General features: G+C 39.9%; 1 pseudogene; it reads right to left on the bottom strand.

The window, feature by feature from the left end:
* Positions 1–4,919: 4,919 nt before the first annotated feature.
* LOC127099015 (uncharacterized) lies at positions 4,920–5,019 on the bottom strand (annotated as a pseudogene).
* Between the last annotated feature and the right edge of the window lie 18,202 nt (positions 5,020–23,221).

The raw sequence follows: 23,221 nt of genomic DNA on the forward strand, positions 1-23,221 counted from the left end.
GGCTTGAGCTGCATGGACATTTTGGAGATTTCCATCTTCTGCCAAGGGATTTTCACTATATAAGGAGAGTTTCTACAAGAGAAAAGTTCATCTTGGAAGGAGGCGAACACAGTATTGTCAAACAAGCAAGGATTACAGAGATCAAGGAATTCAGAGAGCGGAAGGGTTTCATGAGCGGAAGCGATTGAAGATCCACGTCATCCAATTACTTGTAATGTGTATTTTTTATCTTGAATTTGTTTTGAACAATATGAGTAGCTAAACCCCCCAATGCTAGGGGATGTCCTTGATTTAGATATGTAACAAATTTGAGTTTACATTTGCATTTATAATATTATTTTTCCGGTAACTTTTTGATGTGTTTATTGCTTTCTCTTTCGGACTAATTGTTAGATGCCCAAAAGTGCTTATTTGAGCTATCATATGTGGGCATCTTTCACTCTATTTCCGTGCTAAATTGTCTAAATCACCTTTGTTTTTGATGAAATGCATTACATTGATAAACAAGCTTGGTGCCTTTGATTTGTGTGTTATTGTGCAGGAAAAAGGCATGAACTAATTAAAAATGAAGACACAAGAAAATTGGCAAAGGAACCAATGAATACTAGCATTCATCAACCTGCTCGCTAGGCGAGCTGCTAGCGAAAAGCTCCAGTAAAATGTCAATAAATTCGCTAGGCGAGCTGCTAGCGAAGGTGGTAGCGAGTTCGTTCAGTTTTGGTGAAAAGCGCAGCCAGCACTCACTTGCTAGGCAAAGCTCTAGCGAGTCCCCAACGAGCATTCCAGTAGCAAAACCTCTCAACCTCGCTGGGGCGAAGGTTGGAGCGTGTCCTTCGCTAGGCGAAGGTTTGTTCGCTAGGCGGACATGACAGTTCAACAGACCCTGTTTTCTCTGGGCACAGGTGCCTTTGGTGCCACAATTTGACCCTCGCTAGGCGAGCCATTCTGCTCGCCTAGCGAGCATGACAACCCAGTACTACTCTATAAGTAGCAGGTGCCACTTTTGAGCACCATACCTAGTTTTACAGCATTTTCCACTTTTGTACTTTTGTTAGATATTTTTACAGCATTGTTCTTGGGAGCTTTTATGCCCTAGATTTCATTTCTCTTCATCTTGTAACCATCTTCTACAAAAAGAAGGTGGATTCCCATCCAATATCGATTATCCGACTTGGATGTTGATCAACCTTCTTCCGAAACTTGCCGACCAAGCTACCATGAAAATGAGTAGCTAAGTCATCCATTTGTCAAGGTTAGATGTAGGTGATTACTAGCTTTGTGTGTAAATGTAAGGATCTTCATGTGTAAACTCTTTAATGGTGAATATATGATGAAAACTTTGTTTCTATTTAAAACTCTTTGTGTTGGTTTATGATCGAGAGATGTTTACCAACTCTTGACCTAGGTTTTCATCCAAACTTGTTTGTTAGCTAGAGATAGTAATGAATGATTTTGTTCACCATAAGGTTGAACCAAAAAGTTGTCATTTTGATAGATTGTGTTCGAGAGAAACAATGGATCAAATTGGGAAAACTCACAATGTGTGTTCGAGAGAAACATATTGGGAGGACTTTGTGAAATAATTTATCATCTAAAGGAGTTTATAAGAGTGTTGACCGAACAAATACATGCAAAGTGATCATCGAACCCTAACTTTGGCAATATTTCTCATTTATTCAAACCATAACTTTTACCGCAATTTATTACCTTTTTATGCAAGATAACGTGACAACCAACCAAAACCCTATTGTTACATTGAGTTAGAATTAATACAACCATCGAACGGCGGTGATATCTTACATTGAGTTAGAATTAATGCTCGAAAGACTATCAACCGAGACCACACAACAACAACAACCTTATCAACCGCACCCTCAAAATCAACAACAACATTACCAAGGGAACCAAGGGTTCCAACCTAGAAGCAACTATTATCATAACCAAGGTTATGGAGGTGGTTCTTCTAGCCGTCAAAACCCTCCCCAAAATCCTTATCAACCTCAACCTCAACAACCGCCGGTCGTAACTTCTAAATTGGAAGAGACATTGACGCAATTCATGCAAATGTCAATGGCTAACCAAAAGAGCAATGACGCGGCCATAAAAAATCTCGAGACTCAAGTTGGGCAACTTGCCAAGCAACTCGCGGAACAACAAACCGGTCCTTCCTTTTCGGCAAACACGCAAACAAATCCTAATGCACATTGTATGGCGATCATGACGAGAAGTGGGAGGGAGTTGGGTAGTGAGAATAAAAAAGGAGTTGAGAGTGAACAAAGAGAGAAAGAGAAAGAAATTGAGGAGGAAATATTGGAGGAAAATGTTGATGGTGAAGTAGGAGAGTGGAGTGAGGGTGAAGAAGTTGAAAAGAATAAAAATAATGGTGAAGTTGAAAAGAAAAAAGGTGTGGAGATTGAGAAAAATACAAGTGATGAGGTAATAGGGGAGGTAGTGAAAAAGCCTAGATGGAAGAGTGCTAGAGTTGCAAAGGGAAAGGAGGTAGTGATAACACGAAATTATATCATATTTTAGGACTTAATTCCATTAAATTCTATGACTATTTATTTCGGTTTACTGCATTTTATGAGATATTACGTGGTATTTTCTTCCTATTTGTCGCAGGTAGTCTATTTTGAAGAACAAGTGAAAATGGAAGAAAAGGAGGTGCAAAAAGGAGAGAAAAGGAACCAAATGCCAAAGCCCAGCCCAAAGCGCACAAGTCACCAATGTTGTGCCTGTGACGGACGTCACAGGGTGCGTGACGAGCGTCACGCAAAACAGCCTTGTGACGGACGTCACACATGGTGTGACGAGCGTCACACCATTCCACTACCTTTTTGGCGCAAGTAACGCCCTCAGAAGACTTGAAGAGACGTTGAGGAGTTTGTGTCCTATATCCACGCCGTGCATTTAGCCACGTTGAAGACCTTGGGAAACGAAAAGCAGTTACCAGCACCAATATAAATAGCTACTTCAAAAACCTAAAAGGGTTCCTCGGTTTTTCCACGCTCACATTGCCGAAGCTTTTCCAATTTTCCTTCTTTTGCGCTTTTGCTTATTTTTCTTTTCCAGCAACTTAACATTGTTTATTTATTTATTTCTTTTGCAAGTTCTACATTCTTTTTCCCTTGCAATTTACCTTTCCCTTTTTAGCATTTAGATATTTTTCGCATAATAGTTTCTACACCGGAAACTATTGTGCAACTTTTTATCGGATCTAACCTTACGTTAGATTCTAGTTTTATTTCCTTGGTTTAATTTATTGTTTAATTGAAGATTCCAAGAACAAATCCTACCGGCTTGTGGTGGAGTGTTCAAGACTATTGTATTACGCATTCAGGTTCTTTAATCATTATTTAATGTTTTGTTTATTATTTATTTATATTATCTGCCTGGAATGAGTCTGTTTATGCATGATATGTATTCTTGTTCATTTAGCATGTCTGGCTAATTCGCCTAGATATCGGTATGTAAAGTAAGCAGAATAAGGGATCAAGACTGAGTCGGTCTATTTAAACTTAAAATTAAAATCAATCTTTTTACGGTCTCAACTTACAGGTTTAATAACAAGATTTTTTACAAAAGTAAAGGACATAAAGAAGTTAAAATCAATAGAGCGAGAGTTTGAGGTTTTAACTGGACAGTGTAAGTTAGGCATTAATTCTAGATCAGGGCGAGAGCAAGTTTTAGAGTTAATTAAATTCTGACCTTTTCCAAAAAGTATTTTTAAAGATTGAATGTGAGGACGAGAGTTAAGCATTTGGATTTAATTATATAACCTAAGTCAACAGAGCGAGAGTTTGAGATAAGGGTGTTTAAAACGGTCAGTGTTTTCTTAAGAAGAGTTTCTGCAACTTTATTGCTTTCAAAATATGGTTTTTGACTTAATTATAAGTGACAGCTACATTAATATAAAATCATGGTTTATTCAACAGAGCGAGAGTTTGAGATAAAACCTTTAACCAATAAAGTTAACCGAAACGATTTATTTTAAAACCAAGAAATCGACAAAGACTTGATTCCCTAGTTTTGACGAACTACATACCGATATCCGTTTTATTAATATTTAATCTAGATCTTAGTTTAGCCTTTAGTTTTTCCCCAAACAATCAAATATTTTTCACCTTAGCTTTACGTAGTAACCTTAGATAACGGTATATCGATTCATAAGTCCCTGTGGGATCGATATCTTTTAAAACTACGCGATAGAACTGTGCACTTGCAGTTTGTATCCCATTCTCGACTCACACAGTCGAGCGATCAAGTTTTTGGCGCCGTTGTCGGGGACTTTTATTTAATCGATATCGTAACTCTTCCGTTACGCTGTAGAGACTAAGGTTTCTTTTTTCTTCTATTCTTTCTTTCGTTGATTTGTATGCCACGCACTCGCTCACAAGGCGAACCGCTCTATTTACGAATCAACGATATCGAGCTATATCTCCGAGTCTTACGACGAATTCGGGAATATCGTGCTGAAAACAATCTCCCTCCTATCGAATTTCCTGACCTCAAAGATCTTCTTCTTTCACCCGAGATGGCAGAACCAGCTCGTGCTCTTAGAGATTACGCCGCTCCATCGCAAGATGAGCCGCATTCAAGTATTGCTCCGCCCGCAATCGAAGCAAACAACTTCGAACTTAAACCTTCGCTGTTGCAGGCTGTGCAACAGAACCAATTCTCTGGAAATCCTACCGAGGATCCAAACCTTCATTTATCCGTATTTGTTCAATACGCTGATACTGTTAAAGCTAATGGTGTCACTTCAGAGGCAATTCGACTTCGTCTTTTTCCTTTCTCATTAAGAGATAGCGCTAGAAGATGGCTTCAATCTCTCCCTTCCAACTCAGTCACCACCTGGAACGAGTTGAAGAAAGTTTTTCTTGCCCGATACTTTCCGCCAAGCAAAACAGCTATGTTAAGAGCCCAGATAAACGGATTTAAACAGAAAGACAACGAGTCTCTTTTCGAAGCATGGGAAAGATACAAAGACATGATGAGACTTTGCCCACACCATGGTTTGGAAGACTGGTTAGTAATTCACACATTTTATAATGGTCTCTTATACAACACAAGGTTAACAATAGACGCCGCTGCAGGTGGTGCATTAATGAACAAACCTTATGCTAATGCTTACCAGCTTATCGAGAGCATGGCCCAAAACCACTATCAGTGGGGAACCGAACGAACAACGGTGGAAAAACCCCAAACGAAAACTGGCATGTACGAGATAAGTAACCTTGATCACGTTAATGCAAAAGTGGATGCTTTGGTCCAGAAAATTGAAAGTTTAAACGTATCATCCCCAGCCGCCGTGGTTGCTATAACTCAGAATTGCGAGGTCTGTGGAATCCAAGGCCACACTCCTACGGACTGTCAACTCTTGACAGGAATCCAAGCAGAGCAAGTAAACTATGCTCAAGGAAGCCCCTATTCGAATACCTATAACCCAAATTGGAAGAACCATCCAAACTTTTCATATAAGAGTAATAATGCTTTATACGCACCTGGACAGTCTCCAAATCAAGCCCCATCTATACCTCCGGGATATCAGAAACCGAACCCATCCATGCCTAACAATAATACCCCTAGAAAATCCAACTTGGAAATCATGATGGAAAACTTTATAGCTTCCCAACAACAAACCAATAAAGATTTCTTAAACCAGAATGTACACACTGGCGAACAACTTAAACAACTAGCAAGCAAAGTAGATGCCTTGGCTACCCATAACAAAATGCTAGAAACACAAATATCTCAAGTAGCTCAACAACAAGCACCTACTGCTGCCCCAACTGGTACATTCCCTGGACAGCCCCAACCTAATCCGAGAAGCCAAGCTCATGCAATTATATTAAGAAGTGGAACGGAAGTGGAAGGACCGTCTGATCCAAGGATAGAAAACCAAAACCCTAAGAAATCAACTGAGGAAAGTGAACCTAAGGAAAAGGAAGAGAGTAATAAGGAAACCCTAGAAAAGAAGAAACCTTATGTACCTCCACCACCTTACAAACCACCTATACCTTACCCTCAAAGGCTTGTTAAAACCAAAGATGCGGGCCAATTTAGAAAATTTGTTGATCTCCTTAAACAATTAAACGTTACAATTCCGTTCACCGAAGCTATTACGCAGATGCCCTCATATGCTAAATTCTTAAAAGAAATCCTTTCTAATAAGAGGAAACTTGAGGATAGCGAAACCGTTACACTCCCTGCCGAATGTAGCGCAATAATCCAAAACATGCCTCCTAAACTCAAGGATCCGGGTAGTTTCTCTATACCCTGTCACATAGGAAAATTTGTCATCGACAAAGCTTTATGCGATTTAGGAGCCGGAATTAGCGTTATGCCTTTATCCATATGTAAGAAACTGGAAATGGGAGAATTAAGACCGACCAAAATGTCTGTGCAACTAGCAGATCGTTCCATCAAATATCCTGTAGGAATCCTTGAAAACGTTCCCGTACGCATAGGTCAGTTTTACATTCCCACTGATTTTACAATTATGGACATTAGAGAAGATGATATTACACCCATTATACTGGGAAGACCATTCTTAGCAACTGCCGGTGCAATCATAGACGTAAAACGAGGACGACTCACCTTCGAAGTAGGTGAAGAGAAAATTGAATTCATTCTTTCCCAATTCTTGAAAGCACCTGCAATAGAAGATACATGTTACTTCATGGATATCATCGATGAATGCATAAAAGAAGCAGAGTTAGGAGAAGACAAATCATCAGACTATCTTTTAGAAGACAAACCTAACCAATGTTTAGCAATAACACCGGACCCTACGCAATGTCTTAACAAACCAACCCCTGACCTGAAAACACTTCCCAAAAATCTGAGATATGAATTCCTAGACTTAGAACTTGAACGACCTGTGATAGTTAATGCAGATCTAGGAAGACTCGAAACAGAAAAACTCCTACATATCTTAAGGAAGTACCCACCGCACTAGGATACCACATCACCGATCTTAAAGGAATAAGCCCTTCTATTTGTATGCACCGCATCATGTTAGAAGAAGACTGTAAAACCTCTAGGGAACACCAGAGAAGACTAAATCCGATCCTGAGTGAGGTAGTAAAGAAAGAAATAACCAAGTTATTGGAAGCAGGTATTATATATCCTATATCTGATAGCAAATGGGTTAGCCCTGTACACGTTGTACCAAAGAAAGGAGGCATAACCGTTATTGAAAACGAAAAGGGGAAACTATAACTAAACGAATCGAATCGGGATGGAGAATGTGCATTGATTATAGGAAACTAAACAAAGCAACCCGAAAAGATCATTTCCCTTTACCATTCATTGACCAAATGTTAGAACGATTAGCAAAACATTCACATTTCTGTTATCTAGACGGTTATTCAGGCTTCTTTCAAATACCAATTCACCCTGATGACCAAGAAAAGACAACGTTCACGTGCCCTTTTGGTACCTTCGCTTATAGACGAATGCCGTTTGGTCTGTGTAATGCCCCTGCAACCTTTCAAAGATGCATGATGGCAATATTCGCCGACTTTCTCGAAAACATCATGGAAGTATTTATGGATGACTTTTCTGTATACGGACAAAGTTTCGAAGAATGCCTTGAAAACCTAGAAAGAGTCCTTGAGCGATGTGTAAAAGTAAACTTAGTACTTAACTGGGAAAAGTGCCACTTTATGGTACAAGAAGGAATTGTTTTAGGACACATCATCTCGAACAGAGGAATTGAAGTAGACAAAGCCAAAATAGAGGTAATCGAAAATCTTCAACCCCCAAGAACCGTGAGAGAAGTACGAAGCTTTTTAGGACACGCCGATTTTTACCGACGATTCATCAAAGACTTCTCTAAGATAACTAAACCTTTAACCGGACTATTGATGAAAGATGTCGAATTCATATTCGACGATAACTGTTTAAAAGCATTTCAAACTCTTAAACAAGCATTGATCTCCGCACCCATAATGCAGACACCAGACTGGAATGAACCATTCGAAATAATGTGCGATGCCAGTGATTATGCTGTAGGTGCTGTTTTAGGACAACGAAAGGATAAAAAGCTTCACGTTATATATTACGCAAGCAGAACCCTGGATGAAGCGCAAATGAATTACGCCACTACCGAGAAAGAACTCCTAGCAGTGGTATTTGCGCTAGATAAATTTCGTTCTTACTTGGTAGGAGCCAAAATAATAGTCTACACTGATCACGCTGCTATCAGGTACCTTTTAACAAAAAAGGACGCTAAACCTAGACTCCTAAGATGGATCTTGTTGCTACAAGAATTCGACTTAGAAATCAAGGACAAGAAAGGAACTGAAAACGTAGTAGCAGACCACCTCTCTAGACTTGAGAACCTTGAACCGGAAAGAACATCAATTAATGATGATTTCTCGTATGACAAACTTATAGCTACTTTGGAAGAGAGCAACTCCGACATGCAAGTAGAAACCACCTTAGCTATATCTGCCACACCATGGTACGCTGATCTAGTCAATTATTTAGCTGCCGGAATAGTTCCACCTACTTTATCTTACCAGCAGAAGAAACGATTCTTCTACGACATAAAACACTATTACTGGGATGATCCCTTACTTTTCAAAAGAGGCCCCGATGGTATTTTCCGTCGATGTATACCCGAAGAAGAAGTAGAAAATATAATCCAACACTGTCACTCCGCTCCTTATGGTGGACACACAAGTACATCCAAGACCTGCTCTAAAATCCTACAAGCCGGCTTTTATTGGCCAACTATATGGAAGGACGTACATGCGGCTATTAAGGAGTGTGACAGATGTCAACGCACGGGAAACATATCTAGACGTGACGAGATGCCACAAAAAGGTATTTTGGAAGTAGAGATTTTCGACGTGTGGGGAATAGACTTCATGGGACCCTTTCCATCCTCTTTCGGTAACAAATACATACTCGTGGCAGTTGACTACGTATCAAAGTGGATCGAAGCTATAGCTTCTCCAACAAATGACACCCGAGTAGTAACTAGACTCTTTAAAAATATAATATTTCCGAGATTTGGCATCCCAAGAATAGTAGTCAGTGATGGTGGATCACACTTTATATCCAAGGTACTCGAAAAACTACTACTTAAGTATGGAGTAAGACATAGGATAGCAACACCTTACCACCCTCAAACCAGTGGACAAGTGGAAGTATCTAACAGAGAAATCAAGCAAATACTAGAAAAAACGGTCGCCACTTCAAGGAAAGATTGGTCATTGAAATTACCAGAAGCTTTGTGGGCATACCGAACTGCTTATAAAACCCCCATAGGGACGACCCCATTTAAGCTCATTTATGGAAAATCCTGTCACCTCCCGGTAGAATTAGAACATAAAGCCTATTGGGCTATTAGAAATCTAAATTTGAATTATAAAGCCGCCGGTGAAAAGAGAATCCTTGACATAAACGAATTAGAGGAACTCAGAAGAGACGCCTATGAAAATGCCAGAATCTATAAAGAAAGAACAAAACAATGGCATGACAAGCGTATATCAAGGAAAATCTTCAAGCAAGGCGACGCAGTACTTTTATTTAACTCTAGACTAAAGTTATTCCCGGGAAAACTACGATCCAGATGGTCAGGGCCTTTTCATATCACTAAAATCTTTCCCAGTGGAGCGGTAGAAATAAAAGGAAAATCTACAGAACCGTTCACCGTAAACGGGCAACGTCTGAAACACTATCACTATGCGGAAACCAACGAGGACTCGCAAATCCTACACTTAGACGAAACGCCCCCAGGACCTATAGATTATATTTAACAGTTTCTTTGTCGAGCTTGCGACATTTAAACAAAGCGCTTAGTGGGAGACAACCCACAAATTAGTTTGTTATTTTATTATTCTATTATTATCATTTCCCTATTTCTTTCTTAATTATTCTTTTAATTTCTGTTTAGCATTCATTCTTGATTTATTCAAAAAGAAAAAATATAATAATAATAATTTTTTCTTCTTTCGGCATTTGGCCAAATCCTGACTTAAACTCATGTTTTCTTTTCTCTAGCTAACACTAACCAGATGGGACATATTGATCGTATGGGTATCAAGTTCAGAGGAATGGCTCAGAAACAAAAGTTTGAAGAACTAGCCGCTAGAGAGATGCTACCTAGTTTATATGCTGATGATTGGGCTATGACTGCCCTTGGACTGAGACAGAGTGTCCTGTATTTGCTGAATCAGATTGGATGGGAGACATCCCCTATCCTGAGACATTTCACCACCTACCGGAGACTCACACTAGAATTCCTTAGCTCATTAATCTATCTACCCAGCCATGGAAAAGGAATTAGCAGAGGTTTTATCCAGTTCAGAATGTTCAATATGGAGTACCAATTTAATATTAGAGACTTCACCAACCTTTTGGGTTTCCCTACCTCCTTTGATACATTCACTGTAAGCCAGGAAGAACTTTTTGAATATAGAGAGCTTGAACACTTTTGGGGTAGGCTGACTGGAAATGATGAGCCCGAAGAACATGAGTTTCTCTCTGGAAACATACACAACCCGGCCTTTCGCTATTTCCATAAGATCCTGACCCACACTTTATTTGGGAAGAAGCCAAATAGTACTTCAGTTTCACGTGATGAACTCTTCATCATATTTTGTGCTTCCCAGAACCGTCCAGTAAACGGTGCCACTTTTATGTTAGCTAATTTGGACCACCTTATCCAGGATGAGCGAGCACCCATTAGAATAGGCGGTTTGATAACTATGATAGGTAATGCTATTGGATTACGTCAGCCTATGCTTGACCTAAACCCTTTTTGTGGCATTACTACTATGAGTATACCCTTCCTCTTCAACACTATGTTTATAGCAAACCTAGGGACTGATGAGTTTGAGCTTATTATTGATAACCAGGTTCTCTGCCTATTCACCATGCCCGATCCTAGGACTAGTGTTCATAACCAAAGGAACTGGCTCTATAACCTGAATGAAACCCCAACTCCTGCTAGATCCACTGAATCCATCCAGGATTATGAGATTTGTAATGACTATGAGAATTATGTTGACCAGATCCCTCATGCTGAATCTGACCCTCAGACACCATCCGGCTATCATGATATTGACCCTCCTCCTCAGCCTGTTCAGACCGAAGAATCAGCCATACCTGACCTCCGACATCATATGCCCGGAACTGATTATAACACCGCCATTGAAGCTTTGATGTCAGAACAAGACGCCCTCAGAGGAGAATTTACTAACATGAGACACGAAGTTCTAGGATACATGAGCAGTATGACGAATCAGTTTCACGAGTTGCTACATCATGTTAACTCTTTTGCTCCTCCGGCCAGAGATCGTACAGAGGGATAGAGTTTAGTTATTTTTCTAAGTTATTTAGTTTTAAATTAGATTTTTCATTAATGTTATTTGAATTCGTGTTCGCATTTATTTTTTTTCTTTCATTTCATTGTTTTCCTTTCCTGTATTACATTATGATCATTTTTATTGAAGCTGTTTATTTAATTTTATTATGCAATAGCTATTATGCTCTACTGTTGCTACCTATGAATTATTATTATACAAAGCAGATTAAGCGTGCACAATAAATTAAACTGCAGACTAAACTGATCATAAGCAAACAAAACAAAATAAATAACAAAAATAAATCCTTTACCAAAGTGATTTTGTGAAACGCCACTGAAGCCTTTCCAAAAAGGAATGTGTGACGAGCGTCACACTATCCATAACGGACGGCACGCCTATTGCCTGTTACGAGCGTCACACCCCTGTGACGAGCGTAACACTCCTCAAACTAGTGAACGTTAAGGAGCCGTTGGATACGAACGTTACACCTTTAACTTTTTACCTTCCCCATTCATTTTTTCATTTAACCACACTTAATTACTTTTCAACCACTTTTTCTTTCCACCTTCCAAATTCCTCTCCTATAAATACCCACCAAACCTTCCTTCATTCACCACAAAACAATTCTCTCCTATCAAATACATTTCTTTTTCTTTCCAAATCACCCCTTCAAAATTCATCACAATGGCGGGAAATCAGAATTTCGGAAATATCATCTTCCGATCCATAGATGACAATTATCAGAGGGAGCAATTCGAGCGTTTCCAACAGCGAGGCGTCGCTTCCACCAGGTACCCCGATTTACCTTGTTTACAACAATTAGGCCTACTCCAAGGTATCGAATGGATGCTCCGTCAAGCCAACTTAACCTTCCTTTGCACTCATAATCAACCCACCTACCCATCCCTAACCTTAGAATTCTTAAGTTCATACGACTACACCACTCCCGCCGGTGAAGACGAATTTTTAAACCGGTACCGCAACCTTCCGGATGTTTAACACCGAGTACTCCCTAACCCAAAACCAATTGAGTACCATGCTACAATTTCCCACAGAAGGTCTGCTGCACGCCAGAATCCCTCCAACCTCAAACTGGAACACAGTTGGTGTTTTCGGCCTTTTTAAGAAAATTTCCGGTATAGATACCTACAACTGGGAAGAGCTCCTTCTCTCCCATATACATAACCCCACTATCCGGTACTTTATCCGCATCTTGCAAAACACAGTTTTTGGAAGGCCAAACAACAGCAAGGTCAACTCAAAGGAACTATTTTTCCTCCAGTGCGTCTTCGAACCAGCTACTCAGGTAAACGCCGCCTCCTTTCTCTTTCATCATATCCGCACCTTATGTGCTAGAGGCAGGCAACCTTTTATAATCGGTGGATTAATCACCACCATAGCACTTGGCCTACACCTAGGGGATAAACTCCAAACTTTAGAATCCCTACCTCCCCTATCTATGGATATCAGCTACTGTCGATCCAGCCGCTTGATTAAGAACAGAGTAGGCGGAGGATATTATCTTATGGTGAACAACCAGGCAGTCCCAAGCGTTGTTCTACCAAATACTGCCCGCACTGATGTCACAAACCCCGACTGCCACCTCTACGATCTAAACGCTCCCGAAACCACCGAGCCTTCACAAACAAACCCGCAAACAGATGAGTTTGAAGAAATGGAACAAGGTGATCATCCGCCTACACAACAGTCAGTCCCGCTCAACCCTTCCAGTAATGCAACTGGCCCATCCTCCCAACGTCGTCGACGAAGAAGGCCTGCAACCAACGACGACATTATGGATGCTATCGACGGTATGCAGGCACAGAATGTCGAAATGCTGCAGATGATGCGTCAAATGCAACAGCAACAGGATGCTAGGAATGCCATAACCGACCAGCGGTTTACTGAGTTGTTCAGCAGGTTCGACAACTTAGACTTACGTCAGAGATCACCAGGTCCAAGAACCAGAGGCGGAAGACAACCTTAGTTGTAGTTTCTTTTTCCTTTCCATATTGTATTTCATTTCCTTAAAACATTGGGGACAATGTTTAATTTAAGTATGGGGGGGAAAAACTTGTTCTTCCTATTTCCATTGTTCAAGTATGTACTTTTCCTTTTAATGTTATTTCCCAAAAAAAAAAAAAAAAAAAAAAAAATTTAAGTTAAGTCCCGAGTGTGAAAATTTCTATTATCTATTCCCTCAAAAATTTTCATGAGCCATAACAAAAATTTAACACACCCAATAATTATAAAGGTCGCTTATTTTATACAACTTGAGTGAAATCAAGACAAAAATCATTACCATAACAACGCTATGAGAACCTCAACATGTTAGATCAGGATAAGTACCTATTATACCGATTCCTCGAACTTTTAGTTTTATAGTAACCCCGAGTAGTTTATACGAGAAGTCAGCACCATCTTAATAGCAAACTACGTGGAGAGCCGATGAATATAAGTGAATGATCCCCCAAAGTAACATAAAATATATGAATATATCAGGAAATGCACTGATTAAATTAGGTGATCCTTACCAGATCATTTAATCTAAAGGTTGCAGATCATGCAAAAACACAATATGAAAGATCCATTATGAGTTGGTTCAGTAGGTATCTGGTACTGAACTCGGTAGGGCGGACTACGGTTCGATCCCCCACAATTTGCAATGGACTGAATAACGAAGTTATCCGACTTATGTACCAGAACTTCTAGCTAAAAGCGGATCATAATCACTAACCGGTTACTCCACTATGTGCGCGAAAAGATAAAGGGCTTAATGTGATTTCGCTAGAATGAAAACGGGTGAAATAAGAGTAAAGGAACTAGGATAGCTATAATGGCATTGCTCGAACTGGTTTGCATAAGGTCGGGTTATCTGAGGTTGTAACGGTAGTTGTTGATGTCAAGGTTAAAACTCAAGTTGCTTCTAAACAAAATCCACTTGCAACCTATTACGAATTGATGTGTGTTTTGAAACTTCGCCTGGCTAAATTTTTGAAAACGATTTCTATACTGAATTTTGCTTGAGGACAAGCAAAGATCTAAGTATGGGGGAGTTTGATAACACGAAATTATATCATATTTTAGGACTTAATTCCATTAAATTCTATGACTATTTATTTCGGTTTACTGCATTTTATGAGATATTACGTGGTATTTTCTTCCTATTTGTCGCAGGTAGTCTATTTTGAAGAACAAGTGAAAATGGAAGAAAAGGAGGTGCAAAAAGGAGAGAAAAGGAACCAAATGCCAAAGCCCAGCCCAAAGCGCACAAGTCACCAATGCTGTGCCTGTGACGGACGTCACAGGGTGCGTGACGAGCGTCACGCAAAACAGCCTTGTGACGGACGTCACACATGGTGTGACGAGCGTCACACCATTCCACTACCTTTTTGGCGCAAGTAACGCCCTCAGAAGACTTGAAGAGACGTTGAGGAGTTTGTGTCCTATATCCACGCCGTGCATTTAGCCACGTTGAAGACCTTGGGAAACGAAAAGCAGTTACCAGCACCAATATAAATAGCTACTTCAAAAACCTAAAAGGGTTCCTCGGTTTTTCCACGCTCACATTGCCGAAGCTTTTCCAATTTTCCTTCTTTTTGCGCTTTTGCTTATTTTTCTTTTCCAGCAACTTAACATTGTTTATTTATTTATTTCTTTTGCAAGTTCTACATTCTTTTTCCCTTGCAATTTACCTTTCCCTTTTTAGCATTTAGATATTTTTCGCATAATAGTTTCTACACCGGAAACTATTGTGCAACTTTTTATCGGATCTAACCTTACGTTAGATTCTAGTTTTATTTCCTTGGTTTAATTTATTGTTTAATTGAAGATTCCAAGAACAAATCCTACCGGCTTGTGGTGGAGTGTTCAAGACTATTGTATTACGCATTCAGGTTCTTTAATCATTATTTAATGTTTTGTTTTATTATTTATTTATATTATCTGCCTGGAATGAGTCTGTTTATGCATGATATGTATTCTTGTTCATTTAGCATGTCTGGCTAATTCGCCTAGATATCGGTATGTAAAGTAAGCAGAATAAGGGATCAAGACTGAGTCGGTCTATTTAAACTTAAAATTAAAATCAATCTTTTTACGGTCTCAACTTACAGGTTTAATAACAAGATTTTTTACAAAAGTAAAGGACATAAAGAAGTTAAAATCAATAGAGCGAGAGTTTGAGGTTTTAACTGGACAGTGTAAGTTAGGCATTAATTCTAGATCAGGGCGAGAGCAAGTTTTAGAGTTAATTAAATTCTGACCTTTTCCAAAAAGTATTTTTAAAGATTGAATGTGAGGACGAGAGTTAAGCATTTGGATTAATTATATAACCTAAGTCAACAGAGCGAGAGTTTGAGATAAGGGTGTTTAAAACGGTCAGTGTTTTCTTAAGAAGAGTTTCTGCAACTTTATTGCTTTCAAAATATGGTTTTTGACTTAATTATAAGTGACAACTACATTAATATAAAATCATGATTTATTCAACAGAGCGAGAGTTTGAGATAAAACCTTTAACCAATAAAGTTAACCGAAACGATTTATTTTAAAACCAAGAAACCGACAAAGACTTGATTCCCTAGTTTTGACGAACTACATACCGATATCCGTTTTATTAATATTTAATCTAGATCTTAGTTTAGCCTTTAGTTTTTCCCCAAACAATCAAACATTTTTCACCTTAGCTTTACGTAGTAACCTTAGATAACGGTATATCGATTCATAAGTCCCTGTGGGATCGATATCTTTTAAAACTACGCGATAGAACTGTGCACTTGCAGTTTGTATCCCATTCTCGACTCACACAGTCGAGCGATCAGGTAGTGAGCGCTACTCTAATCCAAAACCTTCCTTATCCTCATGCTCCGTCCAAAAGGGAGAATGAACGGCATTACGCCCGGTTCATGGATATTTTTAAACAGTTGCAAATCAACATTCTGTTTGCCGAAGCCTTGGAGCAAATGCCCAAGTATGCCAAGTTCATGAAGGACATACTAACAAAAAAGTGGAGGTATACGGAACCGGAGACCATCGTCCTTGACGCGAGCTGTAGTGCCATTATTCAAAGGACGCTTCCTAAGAAAGAGGTTGATCCGGGAAGAGTTACATTGCCGGTTAAAATTGGTGACGTCTATGTCGGGAAAGGACTTATTGACTTGGGGTCAAGCATTAATCTTATACCTTTGTCAATTATCAAGAGACTTGGCAACATTGAGATTAAGTCCATCCGAATGACGTTGCAATTGGCGGATAAGTCGACGACCCATCCTCATGGCGTAGCCCAAGATGTTTTGGTGAAGGTCGACAAATTCTTTTTCCCGGTCGATTTTATTGTTATTGATATGGAGGAAGATGATGATGCTCCGCTCATCTTGGGCCGACCGTTCATGAAGACCGCGCGAATGATGATAGATGTTGATGACGGTTTAATGAAGGTGAGAGTTCAAAATGAGGAAGTGACATTCGATCTATTCGAGGCAATGAAGCATTCAAAAGATAGAAATGATAGCTTCCGCATTGATGTGATCGAAGACGCTATTATGGAGGTTTCAAAGCATATTCATGAGATATCTCCTATGGAGTTAGCTCTTGACGACTCATTGGAGGTTTTCACTGTTGAAAAAGAGCTAGCTCTTGAGGAATGCTTAAAGGAACTTGATAGTTTAGACGACTTACAACCATGGGAAGTAGAGGAGGAAAACTTGAAGAAGGAGGTTATTGACGAAAAAGCGCCAATTGAATTGAAAGTGCTACCCTCTACTTTGAAATATGTATTCCTTGATGAGACCGAGGCAAAGCCGGTCATCATAAGCAACCTTTTGACAAATGAAGAAGAGGCCCGTCTAATCATTGTGTTAAAAACAAATCAAGAAGCCATGGGTTGGACTCTTTCCGATCTAAAAGGAATTAGTCCATCCTATTGTATGCACAAGATTTTGATGGAGGAGGATTTTAAGCCGGTGGCTCAACCACAACGCCGCCTAAATCCTACCATGAAGGAGGTTGTTCGAAAGGAAGTGGTAAAGCTGTTGGATGCGGGGATGATTTACCCGAACTCGGATAGTCCATGGGTTAGTCCCGTGCACGTTGTTCCGAAGAAAGGGGGGATTACCGTGATCCGGAATGACAAGGACGAATTGATCCCCACTAAAGTTGCAACGGGGTGGAGAATGTGTATTGATTATAGGCGGTTGAATACCGCGACTCGAAAGGACCATTTTCCACTCCCATTTATGGATCAAATGCTCGAAAGACTATCGGGCCAACAATACTATTGTTTTTTGGACGGCTACTCCGGGTACAATCAAATTGCGGTTGACCCGGCCGATCATGAGAAGACGGCCTTCACGTGTTCGTTTGGAGTGTTCGCATACCGAAAAATGCCCTTTGGGCTGTGCAATGCACCAGCGACTTTCCAACGATGTGTGCAAGCCATTTTTGCCGATCTGATAGAGAAAACAATGGAAGTCTTCATGGATGACTTCTCGGTATTTGGTGGGTCTTTTAGTCAATGCTTGGCGAACTTGAAGACGGTGTTGGAGAGATGTGTGAAGACCAATTTGGTGCTTAATTGGGAGAAGTGTCACTTCATGGTGACCGAGGGGATCGTGCTAGGCCACAAAGTCTCTAGAAGGGGGCTTGAAGTGGATAGAGCTAAGGTTGAAGTGATAGAAAAATTACCTCCTCCGGTGAATGTGAAGGGCATCCGTAGCTTTTTGGGGCACGCCGGGTTCTATCGGCGCTTTATCAAGGACTTCTCAAAGGTGGCTAAGCCTTTGAGCAATTTGCTCGCTAAGGACCAGGTATTTCTCCTCACCGATGATTGTTTGAAAGCTTTCGAAACTTTAAAAGAAAAATTGGTTACCGCTCCAATAATAGTCGCTCCCAATTGGAATGAAAATTTTGAACTAATGTGTGATGCGAGTGACTATGCTGTTGGAGCGGTACTTGGCCAAAGAAAAGACAAAACTTTTCATGCGATACATTATGCGAGTAAGGTTCTTAACGAGGCTCAAATAAATTATGCCACAACGGAAAAAGAACTACTTGCAATAGTGTATGCGCTAGAAAAGTTTAGGTCCTATCTTATAGGGTCTAAAGTCGTTGTGTATACCGACCACGCGGCGATTAAATATCTGCTAACCAAACCGGATTCGAAGCAAAGGCTCATCCGTTGGATCCTCTTGTTACAAGAATTCGATGTAGAAATCAAAGACAAGAAGGGGTCGGAAAACTTGGTAGCGGATCATTTATCCCGCTTAGTGAATGTGGAGGTTACCGCATCTGAAAAGGAAATCCGGGAAGAATTTCCTGATGAAAAACTGTTTAAGGTTCAAGTTAGGCCATGGTTTGCAGACTTTGCAAACCACAAGGCTAGTGGTTTTGTGCCTTCCGACCTAACTTCGAACCAAAAAAGGAAGTTCCTTTCGGATGCGAAGTATTATGTTTGGGATGACCCATACTTGTTTAAGTTGGGTAGTGATAACCTATTAAGGAGATGCGTAACTGGAGATGAAGCCCAGAGCATCCTTTGGCATTGTCACAACTCGCCTTACGGCGGATATTATGATGGGGTTAGAACGGCCACTAAAATTCTTCAATCGGGATTTTATTGGCCCACTATTTTTAAAGACGCACATACCCATGCGCAAAGTTGTGACAGTTGCCAAAGAAGCGGTGGGATAGGTAAGAGAGATGAAATGCCTCTCCAAAATATCCAAGAAGTGGAAGTATTTGATTGTTGGGGCATAGATTTCGTAGGACCTTTCCCACCCTCTTATGGGAACGAGTACATGCTTGTTGCTGTCAATTATGTCTCTAAGTGGGTTGAGGCGATTGCCTCACCTCGGGCGGATGCGAAAACGGTGATAAATTTTTTGAAGAAAAACATATTTTCCCGTTTCGGAACCCCCCGAGTGTTGATAAGTGATGGAGGGTCACACTTTTGTAATGAACCTTTGGAAACTATTTTAAAACATTACGGTGTATCGCATAGGGTGACGACTCCGTATCACCCACAAGCTAATGGGCAAGCTGAGGTCTCTAATCGTGAGATTAAGAGAATCCTCGAAAAAACCGTGTCTAATTCAAAAAAGGAGTGGTCCCAAAAATTGGACGAAGCATTATGGGCCTACCGTACGGCCTTTAAAGCTCCAATTGGCCTAACTCCCTTTCAATTGGTATTTGGTAAAACTTGCCATTTGCCGGTTGAATTGGAGCACAAGGCCTTGTGGGCCCTAAAGTTTTTAAATTTTGAAAATGAGTTGGCCGGTGAAAAAAGGAAAGTGCAACTACTTGAGTTGGAAGAGATGCGCAATGCCGCATACCACTCAAGTTGGTTGTACAAGGAGAAGGCAAAAAAGTATCACGACAAGAAGCTCCGTAACAAAGAATTTGTGCCCGGACAATTGGTCTTATTGTTTAACTCCCGGTTGAAATTGTTTCCCGGGAAGTTGAAATCAAAATGGTTCGGGCCATTTCGGGTGAAAGATGTGAAGGAGTACGGGGTTATTGTTATTGAAGACATAGACAAGAAAGATAGTTGGACCGTGAATGGCCAACGATTGAAAGCTTATCTCGGCGGTCATGTGGATCGCGAGAGCTGTGCTCTACCGCTTGATGCTCCTCTGTGAGCATCACACCGTCGAGCTTAGCCGACGTTAAACAAGCGCTAGTTGGGAGGCACCCCAACATTGTAAGTATTTACTGTTTTTTGTGTTGTGTGTGTTGGGTTTCCTAGTGCTAACCATGCTGTATGAACATGAACTGCTGCCTTGGAAAAGGCATTTGCTGTCATGCTCGCCAGATGCTCGCTAGGCGAAGCAGCAGCGAGCGCTGCATGACAGCACTTATTTAAATCTCAGCAGGGCACTCATTTTTGCCCTAACACAAATTTGCTGTTTTGCAACCCTGCTGCGAAAATTTTTACTTAGCTCTCCACACTCTCTCATTTGCATCTCTCTCACTAACACTCTCTTCCTACTCGGTCGATTGCAAATCCTACTTGTAAGACCCCAATTTTGGCCCTAAGATCCCTCATGGCCCATATCATATCATATCATGGCCTCAAGGATCATTGCATACCCTAGCTGCCCTCCTAGTGGGTGGGGATACCTTGTGAGTGTGATTCTTGATCACCAAGCATGTATTGCATTTGTATGTCATTGCTTTTCATATGTTCACTAACCAAAAGTACAAAAATATTGTCATTTAACCTTGTTGCTTGCAGCTGAAGCAATCATTAGTCAAACAGTCAAAATCAGCCATTGAGCAATAGATGGTGGCCATTCTTGAAGAATGTGGACACCATGACCATTCATAAAGAGTTCATATAACTTGTGATATCATTTGGAAGCAAGATCTCATGTGAAAGAGGCTTGGAATTCATCAGAACATGGCCCAGTCATCCAAAACCATAGAAAAGTCAACAAAAGTCAACTGTGGTCAACTGTGCATTTAATCAGGGATTGGAAGGTGTGAGATGGTTAGAAAGACCTCATTCATGTCCATACAAGTCTCATTTGGCATTTCAAAGATCAAGATTGAAGGATTTGAAGTCAGACAAAAAGTTTGCAAAAATGGAAATGACCTGTAATTTTCACCTGCCCAAAATGGAAAGTTTTTCCCCTCAAAATAACTTCATCATACAAGCTTCAAATCAAAATTTGTCCAACATGAAAGTTGAATATCTTGTTCTCACAATTCCAAAATATCCAAGAACTTGAAGATCCCATGTATGGTTGTCAAGTTATGGTCCAGTGAATTTCAAAAATGACCCATAATCAGGAGGGCATAACTTCCACATGGAGTGTCCAAATTGAATGTTCTTTATATGCACAAAATCCATTTGACATGTACTTTCATGGTGCATAATTGGATTTCTTCAAAAGTGGTCAATGCAAAAAGTCAAATTTCAACTGGACAGTTAAATGAACCAGGGGCAAAATTGTCCAACTTGTGAAATAATTGGAATTTTTGAGTGGGGATTTTTGCAACACCTCACAAATGGCATTTGAAACTTGTTGGAATATTCATAACATGCTAAGGCTTCATGGTTTGGAAATTAGCTTTTGAAATGAATTGGAAAAATGGACAAAATACCATCACATAGTGAAATTGAGAATTATGCATCCAATGGACATGGGACTAATGCCATTAGCTTCCAAATGAGATTTGCAACTTGTTCAAAGTGATAAATTACTGCTGCAATGCTTCTAAGCATCCAAGGGCATAAAGGCCAAACCATGCACATAAGCTCATTTTTGCTAATCACTTTTTTCACTAATTAGGATTAATTGTTGGATTAAGTGGTAGTATATATAGTTAATTATAATTGTTTTCTCAGAGACTAATCACAATTCACAGATCCAAAACAGAAATCTCAAGAAAATCTCACCAATCCTCTCAACTTTTCACACTTTGCATTTTGATTCTTCTCCAAAATTCACCAAGATTTCCTCTATTGTTTCGTGTTTGCTTTCTTGATCCTCCCTGTGCAGGTGTTGTTACAATTCTGTTGAAGGAGATTTGGAGCAAATCGCATCAGGATCTTCACCAAAGCAAGGTTCATCCTCCAATGGCAGTTGAGAAACGACATTGATCTAAGCACTCTCGAGCTGGATTCTCACCATCATTCATCTCCTTAGAGCTTGTGCAGCTTCTGTTTTCACTCATCAAGGCAAAACACGCACGGAATCCACGGCTGCACCTCGAGAAGGTTAGGATCCGATTTCTACCAAACTCAAAATTATTGTGTGGTTATTGTAGAGCATGATGTGTAGAGTTCGCAGCACTTTGTAGAATTAAAATCGTTAAGATTATAGAGAGCAATCTTGAATTTACACTTTGATGCGAAATCTTCTTTCGCTCGATCTGTGCTGTACGATAGGAATTAGGAGATTTCATTGGCATATTGTTGTTGTACTCGGTGAGACGATTCCAACGGCGTAAGGCTCGTGAAATTTGGTGGACGTTTGCTCATAACCGAGTTTGCGAGTGACGAAGAACATTCACGCGAAGAAGAAGAAGTTTTTCTGGAATTTTGTTTCTGTTTGATCCATGCTTCTCGCGTTCCAGTTTCAAATTGTGTTTTGGCGCCGGATCCAGCAAATCAAGTGGCGCCACATCATTTAAGTCAAGCGACTGCGTTTTAGCCTTGGTCGCATTATTTACGAATCTGCCATTTCGCTCCTAATTAATTAATTAATCCTAATTCAACCTAAATAATTGTTTCAATAAATATTTCAAAACTTCAAAAAATCATAAAATCACCAATATTCATCCAAATAATCTGAGACTTTTTTTGTTAATCTCCATTTTTAGTCTACTTTTTTTTAGGCATAAAAATTAAAATTGTGCTTGGTAGAAAAATTAATTGGTATAGGGATGTTCTTAATGTGTGCAATATTCATATGTTTTACCATTTCTATCATAAAATGACCATGCCTTATCCAATTGAATTGAAATTTTATAGGTTGATTCTTGACACACTTCTGGAATTTTTGACATAGGATTTGTAATTTTTGGACCTCTGGTTTGCTAGATGTGATTAATTCTTTTTGAGTGTGACAATATGTGTCACACTTTGATATGCTGAGTTTATGTATTATTTTTCCATGCTTCCATATGGCCTATGGTCATGATTTTTTGCATGAGATACCTTTGATATGTTAACTTTCAACATGAATTTTTGTGGATTTTTATAATCCATTTTCTAATTGATTAGGATTTTTGCTTGCTGCTTAGCATTTTTTGAGCTTTGCTTGTGTAACATTTTTTCCCATGTTGCCAAATCCTCATCCCTAACCCTATGAACATGAAATTTGGTGAGGTAGTTCCTAACATGTGTAGCTTTCATTTGGCTTTGGTCCTACTCATTTCCCATTTAATACCACTGT

The sequence above is a fragment of the Lathyrus oleraceus genome, chromosome 6, assembly GCF_024323335.1.
Source record: "Lathyrus oleraceus cultivar Zhongwan6 chromosome 6, CAAS_Psat_ZW6_1.0, whole genome shotgun sequence".
Classification (NCBI taxonomy): domain Eukaryota; kingdom Viridiplantae; phylum Streptophyta; class Magnoliopsida; order Fabales; family Fabaceae; genus Lathyrus; species Lathyrus oleraceus.